This window comes from Opisthocomus hoazin, chromosome 9, assembly GCF_030867145.1.
Source record: "Opisthocomus hoazin isolate bOpiHoa1 chromosome 9, bOpiHoa1.hap1, whole genome shotgun sequence".
Lineage (NCBI taxonomy): Eukaryota > Metazoa > Chordata > Aves > Opisthocomiformes > Opisthocomidae > Opisthocomus > Opisthocomus hoazin.
The window spans coordinates 22,320,709-22,344,821 of NC_134422.1; the positions used below are offsets into that span (position 1 = coordinate 22,320,709).

The 24,113-nt window shown below is 41.0% G+C and overlaps 1 protein-coding gene across 18 annotated transcripts in view; it reads left to right on the top strand.

Moving 5' to 3' along the window:
* The window catches only part of B3GALT1 (beta-1,3-galactosyltransferase 1), a 224,801-nt gene that overhangs the window by 169,168 nt on the left and 31,520 nt on the right, over positions 1–24,113 (top strand). Inside the window, exon 4 of one of the 18 annotated variants that reach the window (XR_012765051.1) lies at positions 12,096–12,493. The exons of 15 other annotated variants lie outside the window; for them this stretch is intronic. The gene's annotated coding sequence lies outside the window, so the exon portion shown is untranslated. Of the gene's footprint in view, positions 1–756; positions 1,894–12,095; positions 12,494–24,113 lie in introns of those variants that run through there. 2 more of the 18 variants (XR_012765047.1, XM_075430739.1) reach the window with 2 other exon arrangements.

Genomic DNA, 24,113 nt, shown 5'->3' on the forward strand with positions numbered 1-24,113 from the left:
TGATAACATTGTGGTTAACCTTAATTTGTATGTCCTACCTCAGGGCAAGTAGCTTCTGATGTATGCTTGGTCATGCTTATTGGAAAAGTTATAATTTTTATACTTAGGTATATTTTTATTTTACAAACAGACTAGGAAAAGAGATGAAGGAAAATTCTTCATAAATCTAAAGGAACATAAACCAACTAGAATTATATATTGAGAGAAATGTAAACTGCAAGTTACTTAAATGCACATCAGCCAATAATAATCATCTTTTCATTTACTTCAGAGCTATGTCAATATTAGGTTTCGATTTTACCGCTCATGTATGCAATTTAAAATAACAAAATATCCATTAAATTCTTTTTACATGTTATTAGAGAAAAGGTCTTTCTTTTTGTTCCATATGTAGTATCAAGGTATTAATATGAAAGCTCTGTTGTCTGGAGCTCTGTATTATATTGTCATCACATAGCCCATTTATTGTACCTCTAGCTACATATTTGTGCATAAGTAGCTCATGCAAATCAGATAGATGGTTCCAAGGATCAAACTTCGCCCATTGAATGTCAGGATTATGTAAACCAAGGTGCTAAAACCCGTCATTATAGATCTATTTGTTAAAATGCAAACCACACAGAACTTCAAGATTCTGTATCGATTTCTGGAGGATCATAGTGTTCAAAAGATTTAAACAATAAGGTAAGAGGTACCCACATACAAGTGACTGGATGTTTAGGCATACTCAATGTGCTTTTATTTCTACTTTTTCAGGTCATAAAGATTGTCTAAATGCACACAGATTAGAAATTTCATCACACAAAAATCTGCTCTAATGCACCACATGGACATCTGCTTCACTGTCAAAGAACACAGAATGTATTTGAAAAAGATTTTCAGTCGACTTAGCAAACGTGGCAAAGGCATAGTGAGGTTGCATGGTAGCTGGTCAAGACTGTCTAACACCATGTAACAGGATGGATCATAATACAAGGTAATGGTCTGTTCTAACCTCCTTAAGAAGGCCATGAAAAGTACAATTTGGCCTCAAACACATGCTCTACTTGAGAACCATAACTAGCTACAGCTGGGAAACTCTAGCTCAACTATAAATTGAGACCGTCAAGAGAAACGAGTGGCATATCTGATTTATAATGCATAAAGGAAGGAGGAGTAAAAGGCTATGGACAATTGTTAACATGTCATGGCCAAAAGACACTCTATAAACATAATGAAAATTCATATTAGGACACAATGGGGTACAAGAAGAATTACAAAAGTATTGTTGCACATTCTTTTCTTCATGTGTGGGCTTCGTATCTATAGTACCAGAGCATCCAGGACGCATCTTGCTTTTTCAAGGGAGCAGTGAGAGGCCTCAAGCAACAGACCAGACGATTCTCTTAAATTATGATTTCTGTGACAGAACACACAGCGTATACACAGTGAGAAGTGTCCCAGCTTCCGCCTTTTTCTTCTTATTGTCGAGCTGCACTAGGTTGTACAAGATCCCTACTGACTTCAGTGGTTTCAGTTTGGCTACACTCTTTCTGGAATTTTGTAGCATTTTACAGTCCACTGTAAGATGTTGATTTACCTTTACTGTTCCTCCTCTTGGTTTTTCCTTAATTAAAGCTGTTCACTTAATTAAATCCAAGAATTTAAATGGTCTTTATGACATCACTCTTAAGATATTAGAGTGCTATTTTCGCTACCATTACAAACCCAATTGTTTATTTACCTGGTATTTTAAAATTAAAAAAAACCAAACACAACTTATCTGCTCTCTCCTGCTCTCAATGTACGGCTAAATATTTCTCAGATCCTTGCAAATATGTACATACTAATTTTCAGAATAAAACATCACGATGTTTCTAACAACATACAAAGAATAAAATGGTTTAATTAGAATTATGCTTTTCCATCTATGAGGATTTTTCTCACTGGTCTGAAGAGTGTACTAGGAACAATTATGCATGCCAATATAAGAGACATCTTGGATGTTTATATAAATGTCTACGCTGAAACTGATAAACAAGGAGTTTTCTGGACATCACTATAATGTAACCTAACTGTCCAATTTTGCAGAAGATTAAGAGTACCTTAGAAAAAGTTCTGATAAGTAGAAAGCTCTGTTAGATATTAGTTTAGTTCCAGGTTAATGGTTGCCTGATAGTTCACGTAAATATGAAGCTATTTGTCTGTAAACATAGCATTCAAAAGCTAATAATCATCTCATCTCGCCAAAGAAGGAAGACTCTGGTAAAAGGAATGGAAATAGATGTTTATTTCCCACAGAGAACTCCCCATCCTACAGCACCTAAACCAACCCTAACAATGACAGTAATCTGAAACAATCATTGTATTGTTAGAAAGGAACTGGGAAATTCTGTCATGTGACATAACCATATACATGTAGTAAGGTGAAAAGAAAAGACAGCTCATGTCCGTCAAACTATGCACAAAGGAAAATTTGACAATCAGATATTTCTGTAACCAAAACTACTGCTTAAACATAAGCAGTGCTGGGTTTTGAACTAAAGCAAATGCATCTTTCAGTTGACTTCAAGTTGTAGAATAAGAAGAGGTAAAGGACATCTTTTGGGATCACTGAACCAGAAAAAGCTGTCCTCTGTGACATCCCAGTCTTAGAGCAACTAGGGTACTTATTGCATGGTTAAACCCAGATTTTAAAAGAATACTGATGATTACAAAAAGCAAAACTCAGTATCTAGTTTTTAGATACCTGAAGCACTGTTCACTCAACTGAACATAGTGACAATCAAGGTACTCTGCAATCAAGCTATTTAGAAGTTCTTCATACTAGTCGCCACAAAGTTAGGCCATCCAAAAGTCAGACTTCAATTACCTAGAAGTCTCCTTCACTAATCATAGAATCATAGAATGGTAAGGGTTGGAAGGGACCTTAAAGATCATCTAGTTCCAACCCCCCTGCCATGAGCAGGGACATCTTCCACTAGACCAGGTTGCTCAGAGCTCCATCCAACGTGGCCTTGAACACTGCCAGGGAGGAGGCATCCACAGCTTCTCTGGGCAACCTGTGCCAGTGTCTCACCACCCTCATGGTGAAGAATATCTTCCTAATATCTAATCTAAATCTGCCCTCTTTTAGTTTACAGCCATTCCCCCTTGTCCTATCACTGTACACCCTTGTGAAAAGTCCCTCTCCATCCTTCCTGTAGGCCTCCTTCAGGTACTGGAAGGCTGCTATAAGGTCACCCTGGAGCCTTCTCTTCTCCAGGCTGAACAGCCCCAACTCCCTCAGCCTGTCCTCGTAGGAGAGCTTCTCCAGCCCTCTAATGATCTTCGTCGCCCTCCTCTGGACCCGCTCCAACACATCCATGTCCTTCTTATGTTCACAGAATCACAGAATGGTAGGGGTTGGAAGGGACCTCTGTGGGTCATCTAGTCCAACCCTCCTGCCGAAGCAGGGTCACCTAGAGTAGGCTGTAGAGGACCTTGTCCAGGCGGGTCTTGAATATCTCCAGAGAAGGAGACTCCACAACCTCCCTGGGCAGCCTGTTCCAGGGCTCCGTCACCCTCAGAGGGAAGAAGTTCTTCCTCATGTTCAGACGGAACTTCCTGTGCCTCAGTTTGTGCCCATTGCCCCTTGTCCTGTCGCTGGGCACTACTGAAAAGAGCTTGGCCCCATCCTCCTGACACCCACCCTTCAGATATTTGTAAGTATATATTAGGTCCCCTCTCAGCCTTCTCTTCTTCAGGCTGAACAAGCCCAGCTCCCTCAGCCTCTCCCCGTAGGAGAGATGTTCCAGTCCCCTCACCATCCTTGTAGCCCTCCGCTGGACTCTCTCCAGTAGCTCTTCATCTTTCTTGAACTGGGGAGCCCAGAACTGCACACAGTACTCCAGATGAGGCCTCAGCAGGGCAGTGTAGAGGGGAAGGAGAACCTCCCTCATCCTGCTGGCCACACTCTTCTTGATACACCCCAGGATCCCATTGGCTTTCTTGGCAGCCAGGGCACACTGCTGGCTCATGGTCAACCTGTCGTCCACCAGGACACCCAGGTCCCTCTCCGCAGAGCTGCTCTCCAGCAGGTCCACCCCAAGATTGTACTGATGCATGGGGTTGTTCCTCCCCAGGTGCAGGACCCTGCACTTGCCCTTGTTGAACCTCATCAGGTTCCTCTCTGCCCAACTTTCCAGCCTATCCAGGTCACGCTGAATGGCAGCACAGCCTTCCGGTGTGTCTACCACACCTCCCAGTTTGGTGTCATCAGCAAACTTGCTGAGGGTACATTCTAACTCTTCATCCAGGTCGTTGATGAAGAAGTTAAACAAGGCTGGGCCCAGTACTGACCCCTGAGGGACACCACTAGTTACCAGCCTCCAACTAGACTCAGCGCCGCTGATGACAACCCTCTAAGTTCTGCCATTCAGCCAGTTCTCAATCCACTTCACCAACCACTCATCCAGCCCATACTTCCTGAGCTTCCCTAGGAGGATGTTATGGGAGACTGTGTCGAAAGCCTTGCTGAAGTCGAGGTAGACAACATCCACGGCTCTCCCTTCGTCTACCCAGCCAGTCATGTCATCGTAGAAAGCTATCATATTGGTCAGGCATGATTTCCCCTTGGTGAATCCATGCTGACTACTCCTGATGTTGGGGGCTCCAGAGCTGGATGCAGGACTCCAGGTGGGGTCTCACGAGAGCGGAGTAAAGGGGCAGAATCACCTCCCTCGACCTGCTGGCCACGCTTCTCTTGATGCAGCCCAGGATACGGTTGGCTTTCTGGGCTGCAAGCGCACATTGCGAGATCATGTTGAGCTTCTCGTCCACCAGTACCCCCAAGTCCTTCTCCTCAGGGCTGCTCTCGAGCCACTCTCCGCCCAGCCTGTACTTGTGTTTGGGATTGCCCCGAACCACATGCAGGACCTTGCACTTGGCCTTGTTGACCTTCCTGCGGTTCATGCAGGCCCACCTCTCCAGCCTGTCAAAGTCGCTCTGGATGGCATCCCTTTCCTCCAGCGCGTCAACCACACCACACAGCTTGGTGTCATTGCCAAACTTGCTGAGGGTGCACTCAGTCCCACTGTCCATGTTGCCGACAAAGATATTAAACAGCACCGGCCCCACTACCGACCCCTGAGGCACACCACTCGTCACTGGTCTCCACCTGGACATCGAGCCATTGACTGCAACTCTTTGCGTGAATCCATCGAGCCAGTTCCTTATCCAACGAGTGGTCCATCTGTCAAATCCATGTCCTTCCAATGTAGAGACAAGGACATCATGCGGGACAGTGTCGAATGCCTTGCACAAGTCCAGGTAGACGATGTCAGTTGGCCGCCCTTTGTCCACCAACGCTGTAACCCCATCATAGAAGGATACCAAGTTGGTCAGGCATGATTTGTCCTTGATGAAGCCATGTTGGCTGTCCCCAGTTACCTCCTTGTTATCCATGTGCCTTAGCATGGTTTCAAGGAGGATCTGCTCCATCATCTTGCCAGGCACAGAGGTGAGGCTGAGTGGCCTGTAGTTCCCCACGTCTTCCTTTTTTTCCTTTTTAAAAATGGGGGTGATGTTGCCCCTTCTCCAGTCGGTGGGGACCTCCCCAGACTGCCACGACCTCTCAAATATGATGGTAAGTGGTTTGGCAATTTTATCCACTAGTTCCCTCAGGACCTGTGGATGCATCTCATCAGGCCCCATGGACTTGTGCACCTTCAGGTTCCTTAGGCAGTCTTGAACCTGGTCTTCTCCTACAGTGGGCGGTTCTTCATTCTCCCAGTCCCCGCCTTTACCTTCTGCAACTTGGGCGATGTGGCTAGAGCACTTGCTGTTGAAGGCTGAGGCAAAAAAGTCGTTAAGCACCTCAGCCTTCTCCATATCCCGGGTAACCAGGTCTCCAGCTTCCTTCCAGAGAGGGCCCACATTTTACCTAGTTTGCCTTCTGTCACTGACATACCTATAGAAGGCTTTCTTTTTCCCTTTCACATCCCTGGCCAGATTTAACTCTGTCAGGGCTCTAGCTTTCTTAACTTGCTCCCTGGCTACTCAGACGATTTCTCTGTGTTCCTCCCAAGCTACCTGTCCTTGCTTCCATCCTCTGTCGGCCTCCTTTTTCTGCTTAAGTTTGGCCAGGATCTCCTTGTTCATCCACGTAGGCCTCCTGGCATTTCTGCCTGACTTCCTCTTGGTTGGGATGCATCACTCCTGAGCTTGGAGGAGGTGATCCTTGAATATTGACCAGCTTTCCTGGGTCCCTCTTCCCTCTAGGGCTTTATCCCACTGTATTCTACCAAGCAGATCCCTGAAGAGGCCAAAGTCTGCTCTCCTGAAGTCCAAGGTAGCGAGCTTGCTGCGCATCCTCCTCACTGCCCTAAGGATCTTAAACTCCACCATTTTGTGGTCACTGCAGCCCGTGACTTAATGGTCGTGTATAGCTGGGAGCAGCTCAATGTATAATAGAACTTATGTAGAGCTGGGTAGGACACTGTTGTTTATTTTTGAAAAATTGAAAATACTGTCCTGAATAAAATTCAGCCTAACATATTTCTACTAACAAGAAAGTCAAAATTCAAGTTATTCCACATATTTAGTTTAAGCACTTACTCTTTTCATGCCGAAGGACTGAATTTTAAAAATCAATTTAAAAAGATCATTTTCTACTGTAAAGTTCCAATTTTGAACCTGGAAACCAGCATACCATGTATGAAGAATTTTAAATCAAAGCCAAATCATTCTAAGAAAAATATGTCTTGCATACATAAATAAATCAGAGCTTTGTGATGAAATATTTATTAAAAAAAAAATATTTCAGATTGTAGTATTTTCACTGAGATAAAAGTGATTAAACTTGTGGTAGATACAAACAACATTCATTTCTGAATAGAAGGATGAAGAGGTAGTGTTGTATGGTGGCTGGTTAATGGCATTAGCTTTCTATATACTCAGTATTAATATATACACACATATACTTAATCAATACAAAATATTTGTAAACATAGCTTGGTGTTTTCCTAGTGCAAATATTTCAGCACTGATTCAGCATTCCCCACATTTGTCACCTCTGTTGTTTTCTATAGGACTATTGACGGACAGGATCCTCAAAATCTTCGTCATTCTACTACTAGGAAAGCTGTAGCATTCATAGATTCTTAGTATTTTATATTCCCTGTCAGGTATACAGCTGCTGATTATTGGATTGTAATGAAATCACGGAATGACAGATCTTTTTACAGATGTTCAGAGAATTATTTGTTCTTATTAAGAGATTTGTGACATACACCACCTTTGTATTTAGTAATGCTTAGCCTAAAAGTAATCAACAAAATATTAATCCATAACTAAATGTCACTGGGAATGTCAGGGAAGCGTTTGAATAGCAAAGGCACAATTTGCCTTATGTACCTGAAATCCCAGGCAGGGTTGAAAAAACATAACACAAGAATATATTTTTCATCTTCCTGTGAAAGTGCCAGCACATTTAAAACTATCACTCATAACAGTAAATCAAAATCTCTCAGTATTGCTTGTTGAAACTGGCTTTCAAGATAGAAGGTGAACAAAAACACCGTTTAAAATAAGTTTTAGGGAATATATAAATTGTCTGAACACTGCCACGGACAATCAGTTTTAATAGCATATGTCCAACAGCCTAGTACGGTTACTTGCTGTTCTGGTAGCCTGCCAAAGAAAGAGACCCATCCAGAAATTATGAGGAAAAGAAACTCAAGAGAAAACTGATAATAACCCATGACTTACATTCTTCTTTATCTATTCTAAAGCCTTTCATTCAGCATCCGTCATCATAAAATCAGTGTTCCTGACACAGCTTGGATTAAATCTTCATTTTAATAGCGAAATACTTTTTTGAAAAGACTGAAATTCTCTGTCTATTGACAAACTGTACAGTAACACATTCAAGATTTATCCTACTGTGCAACTTTCCAGAAGAGCATCTGAGAATTATTAATGACATAAGCATCACTGAACCATCAAATGATGTAAGACTACCTAAGTTCAGTAGATAGAGAACAGCTAAAGAGCAGAGGTCATAGACCAAATCAGCAAGAAACCTTACAGCACAATTAATATCTCGTAAAATATACTCCTGTTTTGACTTCTGGGAAGTGTTTCACTGCAGGAGAATATTTGTTAAGGCAGTCACTACCTTCCTTTTTCTAAATAACTTAAGTGAACTTTGCTTCTGACAGACACTGGCAACTTGGGATACCGAGGGTTCATTTTACTGTTTAATAAAGAGCTTTGGTGCGAGAAGCTTGGGCAGCCTCTATCTGGGCTTTTTATAAATAAAGCTGTGTCTGCCCTGAGAAAGCACAGCATGAGTGTGTGCTAACGAACAGGCTTCTGGTTCAACCACGAAGAGAAAATCTCGAATAGCTAATAACAGGCCATGACAGTATTTCAGACGCTGAGCCCAGAGCCTAATAACAGGACTCAGAAGTTGGTCACTTCTCTTCCTACTCCTGTACTTTCACTGCTCCTCACATCATGAAATGCAACCTCACGTCTTTTCACCTTAACTCCCAGTGCGTAGAACAGGCTCCTCAGAGCGGAGACAGGCCAGGTGCCGTGCCCGAGAGGGCAGCAGAGGCGGTAGGCACGTGGGCGCAGCCGGGTCGGCAGCCATCGGGCACATGTGCTGCCAGGGTTGCCCTCCTCACCTCCTTGACCAGTGCTCTGCCCAGGCCCCACAGCTCGGTCCAGCCCATCAACAGGGGAACTAAGCTTGGTCCAGAATTGTGCTTTTCCAAAGTGAAATGTGTTGGAGGGACCCTAAATCTGGCCCTGCACCCAATATCGTATGGTTACAGTGCCCTAACCTCCATCTGACCAGTTAAAGCTCTTGCACTCTACAGAGAGAATTATGGATCTAGGCAAATGGCGAGGAAGACTTCTGCAGCCCAAAAGCTCTCTTGTCTAAGGATGGGGAGCTCTAATTTTTACTTTCAGGACTATTTCTTTCTGTTGTATTCAGAATAACAAGGATCAGATGAGTATCTTAACTTGGGAGGGCTCTAACATTGAACAGATACGAGATCCGTAGCTTTCCTTTTGTGCAGTGTCTCCTCCTTTGCCAGTTTGAGACAGGTCCCTGACCACCACTGTGGAGCACTGAATTCAATGCACGTGCCTGGATGTGATGGCAATCGGGGATGCCCCACTGCACAGCAACAGACAGAGACGTTCTTTATTTGTAGCTGCCTACACCCCTTTACCAAATCTACCTGTTTATCAAAGTCAGGACTGCAACTAAAGCTGAGAACGAAGAAGCCTTTGAGCTTCTTACAAAAGGAGAATTTATCAAGGAATTTTAAAATATATTTTGATGTAGTCTTCAACATAAAAATCAACTTGTCTCTCACAGGATCTAAACATCTAGGACTCTTCTTTCCTGACTTTTTTTGCTGGACTTCTAATTTTTTTTTGTTCTCACAGTTTATGTCTATAGTGCAACATTTTCAGGAACAATGGCATATGAAATTTTAAACTTCTATTTCGTTTTGTATAACACTTCTAATATTCTAACCTGAGCTGGTTTTCTGCTATAACCAAACACTAATTTCTTTTACGTACCTCTCTTCAGATTTACCAGTAGTCAGTGGCTGCAGTCATCTAAACAATGCATTATAAATATCTGCAACTGTAGGAAAAGCTCTGCTAGCATGTGTTCTTCAGTAAAAAACATACAGGAATACTGAAGTGTCACTTAAAAATAACACTAGTTTCTGGACAGATGTGAAAGAGCTTACTTTCATATTAGTCCATGTAAGCCTACATAATCTAGCAATCCGGGATCTGAAATACGTGCTTTGTGCATCACTGCATACTCATTTGACAACGAGTTTGATAACATGCTTTGGTTTGCTATGGATGATTGAAATTTTGAAGAAACTGTGTATCCCAACAAGCTCACAGAAACGTACATTTTATGGTGAGATTTGAGAAATGCTCTGTACTTGCCTGAGTACTTTTATAGCACAGTGGATATCAGCATAGTCGATATGAGTGCTAGAATGCCTGCTGATTTTAATAAAATCTAAGTTACACAAATGATGGATGCATTGAATCTCCAACCCTTACTGGGTACCACTCCCTCTGGGAACTGTCATTTCCTGGTATTCTGTGTACCTCTGATATAAAAGCCCCATAAAATGAAACATTTTTATTTTAGTTTTCATAAATCAAGTCCAGCTACTCAAGTCTACACTAATTCAGCTTTGTCTTTATGTAGCAGATGGTTCAAGGGGACTGCCCTTCTCAGCCTGCTTAATGTCTCCCCTTCAGCCAAAGGTTCATTTATAACTGTCCGATATCACATCCTTTAGATAGCAAGCGGACTGAACAGAGGCACACTTTTCTGAGAGGACAGAGAAGTGGTAAAACATCTCAATAAATGAAATTACTGTGAACTTCCAGGGAACAGCAGACATTTTCTATCAGTTCAAACTACTTATGCTGCTATTTATAGAAGCTACTTTGATGCTAAGGAGTTTTCAAGGCTGATACATTCTGGTCTGGTAGAAGGATGTGCACTTTACGCAGAGTTTGGAATCTGGCCTTAAGTTACAATGAAGCTGGAATGAGTTGAACGTTCACAATTTATATTTTACAGAACAATGTCTGTTTGCAATATTTTAAAAAAATCTTAAAATCACATTAGCTTCTATAAACAACCCCAAAAAGCAAAATTCTAGCAAAATCATAGCTATCTCTAAGCTACCACTTTATCTCTTATTCTCCCTGCCTAGCATAAATAATATTAAATACAAAATACCTGGTTGAATGCAGCAATATTTCCTTTTCATTATTACTACTCAGTGTTAAAGCTGAATATAAAACGTTTCATTCCTTTAACACTCACTTTAGGCTTCAAAAAACAGTGCATTTAAAATAAACCTTTGCTGAAAGCTTTATTCCATGTCTCAGTTGTAACAAAGTCTATTACAATAACATGCGTGAGATCTAGAAGTTCGGTACAAAGATGAGTGTATCTTTCATATCCACAGCAGGAAGACAGCTATTTCGTCTCCTGTCAGGATGATTTATTTAATAAAAAGAGAGCATATAAATTTAAAAATGCACCATTTTTTTTCCTGCATCTCAAGAAATAGCAGAGATTTTAGCAAATTAAGAAAATGGGCTCCACCACAGATATTACAACACTAAGCATTTTGGAACAACAACAAAAAAACATGCATTGCAAAGATGTCTATACTTCAGGTGGTTAACTCCAGAAAGTCTGTCCTCTGTGTTCCCTATGGTTTTGTGCTCCCTCTCCAATCTTTTTTTTTTTTTATTTGTCTTCCTCTTAAGGAGAAGTTTATTATTTTTTCTGTATAAATATATATTTCTGCAGATTTTCTCCGAAGACATAAAACAATCTGCTTTTGGTGCCTTAATTAGCAGAAGAAATTTTCTACAGGGAATTTTAAAAGCTGTAGTCAAAGTTTAAGCAGGAGCTTTTGAAAGCATGAAGTACCAGGGATTTAAAGAAGGAAAAGACAGGGTTAAAAAAGAATCAGGTCATTCTCTGTATTATGCTTTTTCATAAGCCATAATGAATAGAACAAGTAGTGCCAGCAATAGAAAAGGAACTATCTATAAGGGTCAACACTCTCCTCCATGGGTTCAGAGCCAAAATTTTTGTATTTCGTTCCCTTCTGACACCTTATCCAAATTACTTTCTCAATCTCTTCCCTTGAATATATTTTCCTAAATTATTACAGGAAGAGTTGAAGTAGTGTAAATCTTAAATTTTCTCTAGAAAGTTTTGTCATCTTAATTGCAAAAAATGCAGTTGCAGCAGGAAGGGAACAGGAGAGAAAGACGTGGAACTTGGTCTCTGCCAGCTTTATAGAGTCAACAGTACTGTAGCAACTAGTACTGACACTATGAATACTCTCAGGAGGTTATTATTTACTGCAAAATTTTGCACCAATACTTGGAAAAGAGCAAACAGCAATGTCAGAAGAGGTCACAATAACCACATGCTCTCTAATGAAGTTTTTTTTTTATGCTGTAAAACCAGGGATTCTGGCAAAGCAGAACTCACAAAAAAGACTATGATCACTAACTTACTTTCATGTTTACCCCTTCTGAATCAGATTTTTAAAACGGAGACTTTTCCTCCAGAATAACAGCCTTTGGCAGAATCTGGAAGAATGACATTGCAGTGACGTCCATAACACAGACTATGAGCAGATGTCATGACAAGATGAGAACAGAGTCTTGCAACAAAGGAAAGTGACTGCACACAGTGATAGCTTCTGAGGATGAAGCAAGCATTTCTAACAACAAAGAACAATAAAACCACAAAATGATACTATTTCCTCATCCAAATTTCTCAACAGCTTCATTCAAAGGCCCTTCTTATAAGCTGGTAATTAGGAACATTTTAATTATACCATTGTAAGATGAAGGCAGCCATGATAAAAGGAATCACAAGGCCAAGCTTAGACAATGACATAGATTCTGCTAACTTGGGATATATTTACTTGCTCATTTCAGACAGACCTTTTTTCACATCACCCTGAACTGATGTGGATTGAAGATCTCTGTAATCACATCTAGCAAGTTATTCTGTTCAAAGTAATAAGAGCAGTTGTTCAGTAGTGCTTACTAGGCATACTGTACTTCTGTGTCACATCTGATTGAAATTTTTTTTTTTTTTGGTGTCTAGGTCAACATTATAGACCTACACATAAGTACACATTGTTTGAAAGGCCAGCATATGTCCTCAGTTTTTCCCTATCTTTATACATAATGTTCATCTCATGTTTCTACTAAGATGGGTAGATGGGTGAATCAAACTGTCTTCCATCAGCTGTATTTCTTCATGGCTATCAAAAAAGGGGTCAGTTGGAGATGGCCATTGAGGATGCCAAAAGACAAGTGGAACAAACTCGAGAACGAGCAATGTCTAGGGAGAGGGCAGCCCAGTCCAAGCTGTTGGATTTGGAGACACAGCTGAGCAGGAATAAAACAGAGCTGAACCAATTGCGTCGGAACAAAGACGATGCAGAGCGCCGGTATGAAAGTCGCCTGCAGGATTTAAAGGATCGGTTGGAGCAGTCGGAGAGCACCAACCGCAGCATGCAAAACTACGTCCAGTTCCTCAAGTCTTCCTATGCCAATGTTTTTGGAGAAAGTGCTTTGCTGGGCTCCCCCAGCCGCTCTCGTTCTTCTCCATGAGGCCAAAGCTCTCCCTGCACTTCTGCTTCTAAGCACAAAAGGAGCCCTGTTTCAAAGCCATATGTTGTTTAGAAAATAGGTTGGCATTTCAGGGTTGCTGTCAGAAGACGTTTCTTTCCCTCTTTTCCTTGCAGCGTGAGATGATAAAATGATGGTGGCATATGTCCGAAGTGTAGGGTCTCGGCAGTACTGGTTTGGTGTTGGAGGTTGGTGTTACACCATAAACTATGCCCCAAAACCAGATGGTTTTGCATATGATGGAAAAGGTCCTTTTCATCCTGTAAGGTGCTGATGGTTTCAGCTCTTAAAACCTGTCAGTGGTTTGTTGAGCATGTTAATGAACTGAGGCACAGGAAGTTCCGTCTGAACATGAGGAAGAACTTCTTCCCTCTGAGGGTGACGGAGCACTGGAACAGGCTGCCCAGGGAGGTTGTGGAGTCTCCTTCTCTAGAGATATTCAAGACCCGCCTGGACAAGGTCCTGTGCAGCCTGCTGTACGTGACCCTGCTTCAGCAGGAGGGTTGGACTAGATGACCCACAGAGGTCCCTTCCAACCCCTACCATTCTGTGATTCTGTGATTCTGTGATCCCTACAACTAACAGCAGAGTCCTCTTCCTCCATTATCATTTACTATTACGTGCAGGCAATGGATACACATGTTCAGATACTGATCTGCATAGTTTCGGCATGATCCTAATGAGTTATAAATACATTTTAGGGGGTCATCAAGAGGAAATCAGAAAGGTGCATTACCCAGTAAAATGGAAACAATCATAAAACCATACACATTTAGTCACTTCAGAGAAATTAATGCGTTTCTCCAGACTCCTTTTGTAAAATCCCAATCATCCAAATAAATGACCTGTGAAATAAAACTCTATCTAAATTAGTCCATAGCCTTCAAGTCTTTCCCCCACCAAAATCTCTTGAGTCTTTAACAGGACCACATCTCACTTAGAAAGTAACCTTTAAGCTTCATAGGTTTATTCCTGAAGGAACATATCACAAAGAAACACTACCATTTCCTCTTAGTTCATTTGCCTTAGTTCTAGGAAATATATCACAGCAATGTCCAAAGCACTGTTACATTGTAGGTAATTGTTTACCGTTGCAAAATGCAGCAGTCTGATACTGCAGACTTCTCAAGAACATATTTCTCCTATCGTATATTCTTTACGTAAGTTGACTTTTCTATCTCTGTCTTTTTTCATTGTGTAACTACTAAGTCAGCTTATCTCCAAATTTACCAGAAGCTATCAAACTGCAGTCAGTATCCATAATAACTTACACCACTAAAGGCCTTGGTGAATGTTGCTCAGTGTGGAAAACAACATGAAGCAGAAGAAAAATCACCACTTTGATACTGCATTTCTCATATCCCATTTCTTTATAACACTGTATATTGTTATTCCAGATACATATTTAATTAGTCTTAATAAATTGTTCTGTAATTTACATGGACAGGAACCACACTGTGCTAGAACATATAACATTAATAGCAGTATTTTACTTTTGCACCATAGACATAAGTGACTTACTAATTGGATTCTCACATTTGGACATCAATTGACCAGGAAACAGCTGCATTCGTTCTAGGCTTACTAATTGTGATATATCTCTCTGGTAGTATAATAGTCAGTCAGACTCACCTGATGCTCAAGATCTTCCCATATGAAGAGGGGCCTGAAGAAATTAAAGGCATTCTGTCTGCAAAGTGTCCTTCTCCTTGCTGTGTCCTTTAGATGACATTCACAGAAAAAGTAGGAGGTCAATGATCATTGTGTCTCATGATTCCATGTGAGACATGTAGAATTGCTGATCCGTATTACACCTGAGTGGATAATGAAAAACAAAATGTTCTCTTCCTTGAATTTTTGCATGGCAAATAAATATTTAATGAAATATTTATATAGGAAGCATCAGAAGTTTCTAAAATGGACAGAAGAGTTTTGGTTTTAAAATATAGCGTAACATCCCACAAGCAGAGCCACCTGTAGGTCTACCCATAACTCAGCGCAGTTCCAGATAAAAAATGTCCCAGCAGATCCATTATCAAGCTGTTGTCAAGCATTACTGCACAATCCACTGTAATGTGGATCCTCTGGGAAAAAAAAAAACAAAACCAAATCTAAAACTTGTTATCTGTAATAACCAATATTGCAGGGCCTAGATTATAATAACCTTTTTTTTCCCCTTTCATCTCTAATTTCTTTAAGGATTCCTAATTTAATTCTGCTTCTATAACTGTTAAATATATTATTATTGGTACCATATTGTGAAGTTGTTGAAGTTTATCAGGCTTGTGTCAGAGACCCAACTGCTAAATTACACAAAAAGAAAAGAATACAAAAACATCCTCTCCTAAAAAGAAGAAAGTCACCAGACAAGGGAGAAAGAGCAGCAGAATAACCCTTGTACTCAACAAAGAGTTTATAATACGCATTCAATACTCTGTCAGATTTGTAAGGGTTACTGTAATTCATCCTTTTTTCAATTCACATTTTCTGTATTATGTCTCCAGAATTTCTTCACTTTTGGTACTAATTAGGAAATGAATCAATAAATGCTCAGTCTCCAGTATTATGTTTACTGCCATTTATTTTCTTGATTTCACAAAAAAATTACCAGTTCTTTATTTTAGATTCTAAATCACCTACCTGATTTTCTCCAGACCCCTTAGCTTTTTCTTTTTTTTTTTTAATATTAAGGTACTTGAGTTTTGTGGGCACAAACAGAAAACAAATTTCAAAACTGAATGTATGAGAATTCATAGAAATAAGGTGGCAAATTTGCACACACTAACCTGTTCCAGAAACACTTGCAAACTTACCCAATGAATAAAGCTCTACTCTTTTGCTGATCTGAACAGGCACAACTAAGTAGCACACCAAAATTTTTTAAGATTTTCAGACCTTCTTTGAGATAACAGCTCAGAAGACATTTTGACAAATAAGCATGAACACTTTTAAGAAATCAAGATTTAATTATTAATATTGCACAAACAGAAAAACACTACATTAATCATATAAGTTATTAATTTGATAAGCTATAGGCACAACTAGGATGACATATGTATTGATGAATTTCATTTCTAGCTGCTTCTTAGGTAAACTGAAATGTCAGGTTTTAGTACTTCTATGTAATTCCACATAATGCCAAAACTTATGTCTCTTTATAACATTAAAAGTACAGTCACCATTACTAAAAAAGGAGAACTTGCTAGCAGTTAGCACCCCAAAATTATTAAGAGAACAGGAAGCAAACACACTAATAATTTAGCAAATAATATATTGCTAAATGTCAACTTTTACATAGTATTGATCTTACTTAAAAAAAGTGATATGGAAGCAAAATTAGTGTCTCACTTTAGTTATGAAGTCCCTGCTGCACGAGAGTCTGTAGGTTGGTTTACTTTTTTTCTTAAATGTTCAGTTAAGTTGTTTCATATATTATCAGTCAGCAGGTTCACAGAAAATTGAAAGGCAGCCACAGAAATGCGTTTCAAAAAATGGGCTGCAGCAATACTAACTTTTCAAGCTGAAGGGTTGTCACAGGCTGTCTGAGTCCTTAGGCAAGTGCATACCTCACGCACCTATGTAGGAAGTCCAGCACATCATTGTTATATGTGAGGGGCAACAAGCGGCTTGTGAGGCCTGCCAGGCAGGTCGCCCTGCACGTAGTCGGGCGCAGGGTGGCACCCCTCACGGCTCTCCCTCCATCTCACACGCCCAGCAACAGATTCGCTGTGCGGGGGCTGACGAGCTGAGCAGGGGGGTTAATTGTCTTACATGTAAATTCATGGTTTGAAAGTGTCGCGCAATTTCTTCGGAGTAACCTGAGTTTTCTTTGCCTTAAAACGGCACCGTGGCCTACCGCCTCACCTGCCCTCGAGTGCTGGCTCTGTACAGCCCCCATCTCCAGCATTGGGCGTTACAGCAGGCAGCTGGGCAACGGCGGGGGACAGCAGCGTCGTGTCACCTGCATTTATGGGAACCCCTCAGCACAGACTTCCATTCAGAGTTGATTTTTTGGTATAGGAATGCAATTGGAAAATACAAATCTTCAGAACTCCACCGTAAATACAGGAGAACGACTTCAATGGAGCAACAAAAACTTTTTATCAGCTGAAATCCTGCCCTGTAACTCCTACAGTATTTACAGGATTAAATTCCTAGTGTCTTTGTAAAGTCTCACTACATTATAATTCTTTACTTTTAAGCCTCTTTTTACCTTCTTTCAATCACAAAAGTTCCCTCAAACCCATGCAAATATATTTAGAAACACGGATTAGTTCTCTCACATTTAATAAAAGTCTACTTAAATTATTTTTCAGCTTTGTTATCGCTGAATATGATGAAGTCTTCCAGTGAACTGAACGTATCTCTATTCTGTTCAAACAAATCCACTTCAATGTTAACATTTTAAGGACTTATTTAGAATATAAACAATACACATACTGAACACCCAGACTTTGTTCCACAAGCAAAATGAAACAGGATCCTTCGATATATTCCCTCTTGCATTGCAGATCAGAAACATACTTCAGTTCCTTCACTGTGTTTTGCATAATATAACATAACATAACACTTTCCCTATTTACTTTTCATGATTATTTCAGTCAGGTCTCACTCAAATCTAGAATCAGCCAGTCTCACAGGACACCAGTTTCTCTGGCTGTAGAAGGGGCTGAGGAACTCAAAGGATGCCAAGCCTCATTTTCATTCCTAAGCTTGCGTTCACAAATCTAGAGACAATTTCACATGTGAATAACTTTATAAACTGTTATAATTTGATTAAACCTGGTGAGATGGGACTCGCTGTGCTGGCGATCCAGGGAGGCTGCTGGTGCACCAAAGGATGCCCCAGCACCGCGAGGCATCAACGCTTCCCTGGGCTCCCAAGATGGCCGCCGCCACCAGCACCCATCAGAGCACGTCGTCTTCCTCCTCCCTGGCCAGTGGCCCGACACAGACCTCCAGAGGGGCGACCGGTGCGCTCTGCCTGGCTCCCCAGCTGACCGGTAGAGGCAAAGCTCCCACCAGACTGGCCGGCAGGGCCTCACCTGCCAAGGCACTGTGGAGGGAGTAGAGGCCGCTCCCGTCCCCGGCCCTCAGCTGAGCTTTTCCAGAGAGCAGCTCGCCGCTGGGGAGCTGCCTGAATTCAAGGCAATGCCATCGAGGCTAAAATACCTTTTTCTTGTTTCCCCCTCCCATCTTTGCGCGTGTGCTGTGCTATCAGCCTTTCAAATTATCCCTCAGTTCAGTTCCAAATTCACTTTCTCACAGCAGTGCCACTCATATTTTGCATTTAGTCAGCACAGAAGTACAGCGTTAAATAATTTCTAGTTAGTGTCACATTCTAGTTCTGGTTTTATTTCCAGCTCTGTTGGAGAGACCTTAAATTCTAATCAATCTGCTTTGAAGGGATTTTATTTTAAATTCAGGAATATATTCTTATTTGGTCTTATAAACATCTTCCACTTTTTTCTACCTACAGGGTCTATATTTAGAGCCTTTAATACTTGATTGTCATTCTATTTAAACAAGCGAATCTAGAATCATTTAAAGACTGGTTGAAGAAAAAAAAATCCTCACTGTTGTGGACTGCTAAAACCAGTGTGCCGCTACACAACTTCTCTCTGTCTCTCAAAAAATTGATTTTCAGGGCTTTGCCATGAGCCTTTGCAGTGCTTAAGACAAATGGATTGTATTATTGAATCCAGCCCTCAGGAATCTTACTTCAAAATAAATCAAAACCAGAACCATTCTTTCCTGCAGGCCCACTAAAAACCTGGACAAAAAAATAATTAACAGCTTCAGAAAACCAAAGTCTAAATTTTGTATGACTAGAACACTATTAGCACGTTTATAACAACGAAATGGAAAATGTAGATAACAGGAAAACACAAATAACCCTAAGGTACAAGGACAGTCATCACCAAGTAGGCAAAATTAACTAATAAATTATTGTGCAAAGTTGTCATTTAATATGTAGCTGTCAACTGGTTCAGTTTCATTTTGTGCAAGGTCTGGAAAATGAGGTCAAGATCAGTTTCTGCAGATTAACTCAGAGAAAACTGTTGTAATAATCACAGACTTTCTGAAAAGTGCGAGTTTTCTGTGGGCTCAAAATCCTAGTTAGAAAAAAAGTTAATTTCAAAGTTCAAAATAAAGCGTAACATTCAGCCATAGCTGACCATGCATATTTATATACTTATAGAGAGTTCTCTATATAGGTACATACATTCACACTCAAATACGTTATACAAGTAATTAACCATAGATTTCGTGACTCATGTTGTCCTGCCACACATACGTGTGAGCAGTTAACGTCCATGGGCTAATCTTTTACTCTCTTTTATACTTGTGCAACTTACAAGCTGGGGTCGTTATAGCTGGTGCTTCCCTCCCTTGCATCACTAGCTTATTGCTCCACAAAGCAGCTCCCTGTTAGATGAAATCTGAGGCTGCTGACACCTTAGGGGCTGACAATACCACGGTTTCCCTGCAGCTACGCTCTCTTCGGGTGGGCTCTGATTTTCTGCCCCATCTCTTGAACACATTAAAGCAGTTTGTTCTAATTTGTTACAGGTGGCTGTGGTCCTCCCATGAGGTTGTGAATGGGGACTGTAACTCACCATACACATAACCACCCTGCTCACCTGCCGGTGTCCTATGACCAATACAACTTGTTTACTTGCAACTGCAAGAGGCAGCTGCATCGATTTCTGTCTGCCAGGACAATCCTACTGGGGACTTGAATCTGAGCACTTGTAGGAAAAGATATAAACATTAGTATGGGGAGGAGGAACATAAAGGGCATACTTCGTACTATGGGCATAGTAACCAATTTCAGATTTTTCCTTATATCGTCAACAGCGCTCCGGATTGCTCTTGGTGCGTAAAGAATATATTGTTCATTTACCTTTGCAGAATACAGCTGAAAGAATGTAAAAGCTTTCCCTGAAAACTGCAACTTTAACCCATGATTTCCTGCATTTCTAAAGTATGGGAAGATGTGGCTGGTTTTATTGGTGTTGCTTCACATGTCCTCGCAAATTCACTTTCATTTCAACTAACGATGGCCAACAGATCAGTCCAGGAGCCTGATTTGACCTGTTAGCCTGCCACATTTGGCTGCTGGGTGGCATGGTCACCTAAGAAAGCCAGCCAGAGAAACAGAAAATTTGGTTGCATCAAGCAGGGTTTCCGAGCAAAGCTGCTATTCACGGGAAATGTAACTATAGTGGTATGGCCTAACTACCTGCCTGAGAATGAGCATGGCCCCCATTCGCACACAGGCTGGCCCTCCACAGCTTAAGCTATTCACCTTTGCCTCTAACTTTAGTTTCAGCTGGCATCTCTGAGGCTCCTGAGTTGTTTTAGCCATGTCAGATCAGATTTCCTGTCTCTGCTGTGAATGGCATTCCGTTTTCATCCATTCAGGTGTCCCTGAGCTCCTCTTGACCCAATCAATTATAGAACTTATTTTTCTTGTGGCTAGGCTACATTTTTCCTTTGATCCGTTTAACCAGCCCACGTTTGCTCTCTGTGAGGTGAGAAGCAGAGCCATAGCTGGGGGCATTTATTTGCTCTGTGACTCTCTGGAAGAAAAAAAGTTGCCGGTATAAAAGTGTATTTCTCTAGCATGTATTCAAAAAGGCCCACGCAGCTTCTGAGGGTGCAGGAGAAAGCAATTGGAGCTAAAGGGCACCATGTTCCACTTTTTGTATATGCAAAAACTGGGGCAATGCCACACACCCACCCGCTCACTGGAAGGTCCCACAGTGTGGTATCAGCAGTAGGTGCTTAGGGAGGAGTGAGTCAGTGCAGATGATCTGTCCAAGTTTTACCGATGCATAATATTAATTTCTGCAGAAATATGACAGTGATATTTAAAAATAGATTTCTTTTTCCTACATAAAACTAAACTCATGAAGAAAAAAAGGTCATCATGCCTTTTTACTGAGAATCAACATTTATGCTAGTAACCTCTGGCACATCACCAATCCATCTTCACATCTCCATTTGTTTTGCCATAAGCTGTACCTTAGACCAAATTCTCTGAGTTTCTGAGATCTAGACAAAATCCTCTCTCACCCCTTCCCTCACTTGCTATACCTCACACGCTATACCCCACACATGCCCCAGAGCAGTATCTCTCCCTTGGAGGGTGCCAGCTCCATACTACTGCCAAGCACCACTTCTTGGAGGCTGTCTAAGCCCTTGTCACTTTATCACAAGGATACTGTCTCCACTGCCCCAGCGCAGGATACAGCATCTGCTCCACTAAATTGAAACTTCAGTAAGATCCAGCTCTGACCCAGGACAGACAGCTCTAGTGGGTTTAAGAAACTAGTCCCTTCTTTGGAGTGCCTGATAAACTACAACTGCTGCTGGTGTTCTGTACTCCTGGAAAAAAATAGTATTACATACCCTAGAAGCTGGTCTTTAAAATGTAGATGTAGGTGATTTTTCACACTTGGATAGGGTGTTAGAATCTGAGGATATAATCTTTCATTTTTTTTCACCATGTGACATTAGAGAGTACCATAGTATGAGCAGAAAAAGCCAATAGGAAAAAGCCGAGTCTTGTGTGCTCATCTAATGCAGATGAACATGTACTGACTTGTGTAAATCACAACCCTCTTCATTTTGAGTTAAAATAATGATGCAGATCATGATAATGTCACTGTTCTGGTATTTTATTATGAAATGTTAACTTCAGCCCATATCAGTGTGCAAAAAGAAACAATCTTACAAAAATAATTCTACTCCCTTCAACTATTTTTTTTTTTAATTCTCTCTGGTAAAAGTGAGTCTGACACTCTTTTACTTTGGTCATTAGACAAAAACTACTTTCCTCTTGTGTGAGAAGCAGTACCAGATCTCAAGTTCTGTAATGAGGTGTAACAAGGTGATGAAGATGGAACGAAGAAACAGGCCCAAAATTTCAACACTAGTAGCTGCAATTTTCTGTAAAATTTCTGAGCGCTCAAAGTTTCCTATTTCAGATCAATGCATAAATTACAATCTAATTTTATTGTGACTTTCACTATGTTCCCAGAAGCACTCAGAGCTGTAATTTGCCATTTTAGTCTAAATGAAAAGAGTACATTTTGCTCTCGCTTAACCATGTAACCTCATTGACTTCAGTGAAACAAGGCAGCATCATGAGACCAAGTCAAGTCTAACTGCAATTATAGTATGTATATAGAACACTCTATTTGCTATTTACAATGCAATGACAACATTTTGAAGTGAGAGGTCAAGGCTGATCCTATTATAATAGAGCATAAAAATAAATTTGTTCAAACAAGCAGGAATAATATATTGTGTGTAACTGAGTTCTGCTTTAGTGTATTTCATTTGTTAGCATTTCCATTTGGTACTCACGAAACTATCAAGGAAAAATAATAATACACTACCAGAGTGCTGTGCTTTAGGTTAAAAGATGACTACAGCATATTATGTTTCTGCTGTTTAATTTAAATCAGGTAACATAAAAGGAAATCTTACAACCTTTTTTGGAAACACTTTCTATAGAGAAAGAACATATAAAGGCATGCTATATAATTAAACAATAAAGAAGTGTTTCAAAGCAAATGTTAGAATACTAAATAATGAGTGAATTTTAGGTTTGCTGCAGCGCCACTGAAAGGATATAACTGCTTCAAGGTCTGCAGGGAATCTTTAGAGGTTGAATTTTCACATCCTTGCACCTGTGTTTTGAAGACCACACCCGGCAGCCATTTCACCTCCTCCTCCCCCAGCCCTCAGTCCTGCTCTGAGAGGCACGACACTGCCTTAACAGCATATCACAGATCGCATCTGTATCAAAGCATTCACAATACAACCGTTTCACAAAATCACCCAGAATTCACAGGTTCCATCTTCACAAACCCCCCAACTACCAGACAATACTGTAAACGTATAAAAATATCTGCACAGGCATTTTGCATTATAACTTGGCAACACAAAATTACAGTAATTACAAATAATGAAGTCCCTGTCAGACTTCAGTGATGGGAAATCCGAAAAAAGCCAGTCACAGAGAACATCCCTCTCCCTTCCCCACACAGACATCTGTTTAGCTGGTGCTCTCCAACAAGAGCACAGGAGAGCACAGCCCAAGAGTGAGGAGCAGCAAGGAACGAGCCATTCCACCCACCACACTTCTCAGTCACTGCAGGGAGAACACCCCTTTGGGAACCAAACTTTAGGAGGGGCTCAAAGCGAAGGTAATTTCTGCTCAGTGAGACAAAGGCAGCGGTGCAGAGGACAGCTGCAGACTTGACATCTCCCCGCTGCTCCAGCGTGCACAAGGCAAGTCCTGGAAACGAGGATCCACAGCTTTGGGGGATTTATCCTTTGCCTATACTACATCAGTGATGCAAATCCACGTGGAGATTTAGATTACTTTGTTCTCTTTCCTATGCTTTCTATTAAAGCATGTTTGCAGAGGATTAAAAACAGCTGATAAGTAAGGCTCCAATAATAATGTGAAACAAACATTCAAAGTGCTTTAGATAATACATGCAGAATTTAGATCCATTTTCCACTGAGAGAATCACAGGAATAAAGCAGGTCACAGCAAGGCTAAGTCAACTGGCAGACACAACCTCAACTGGTTAGGGCAAAAGAGCATTTCGCTGACAGACGTTAAGCTTCCCCTGCCCACCCTCTATGTTGGAGCCACACAGTTGTGGCTGGCCATGAAGAGGAACTAGAGGAAGTCCAAGTCCATCTGAGAAATGCTAAATAAACATACTCCACAGCTTCCATAAGTCTCCAAATTTGCAGCCTTCAAAAAACAAGTATAGTTTTATATTCCAAAAACCAATGATACTTTCTTACTAGCAAGTTAGAAAGTAAAAACAGTTAACCACATAGCCATACCCTTCTTTTACTCCTTTCTGCAAAATTGCCTG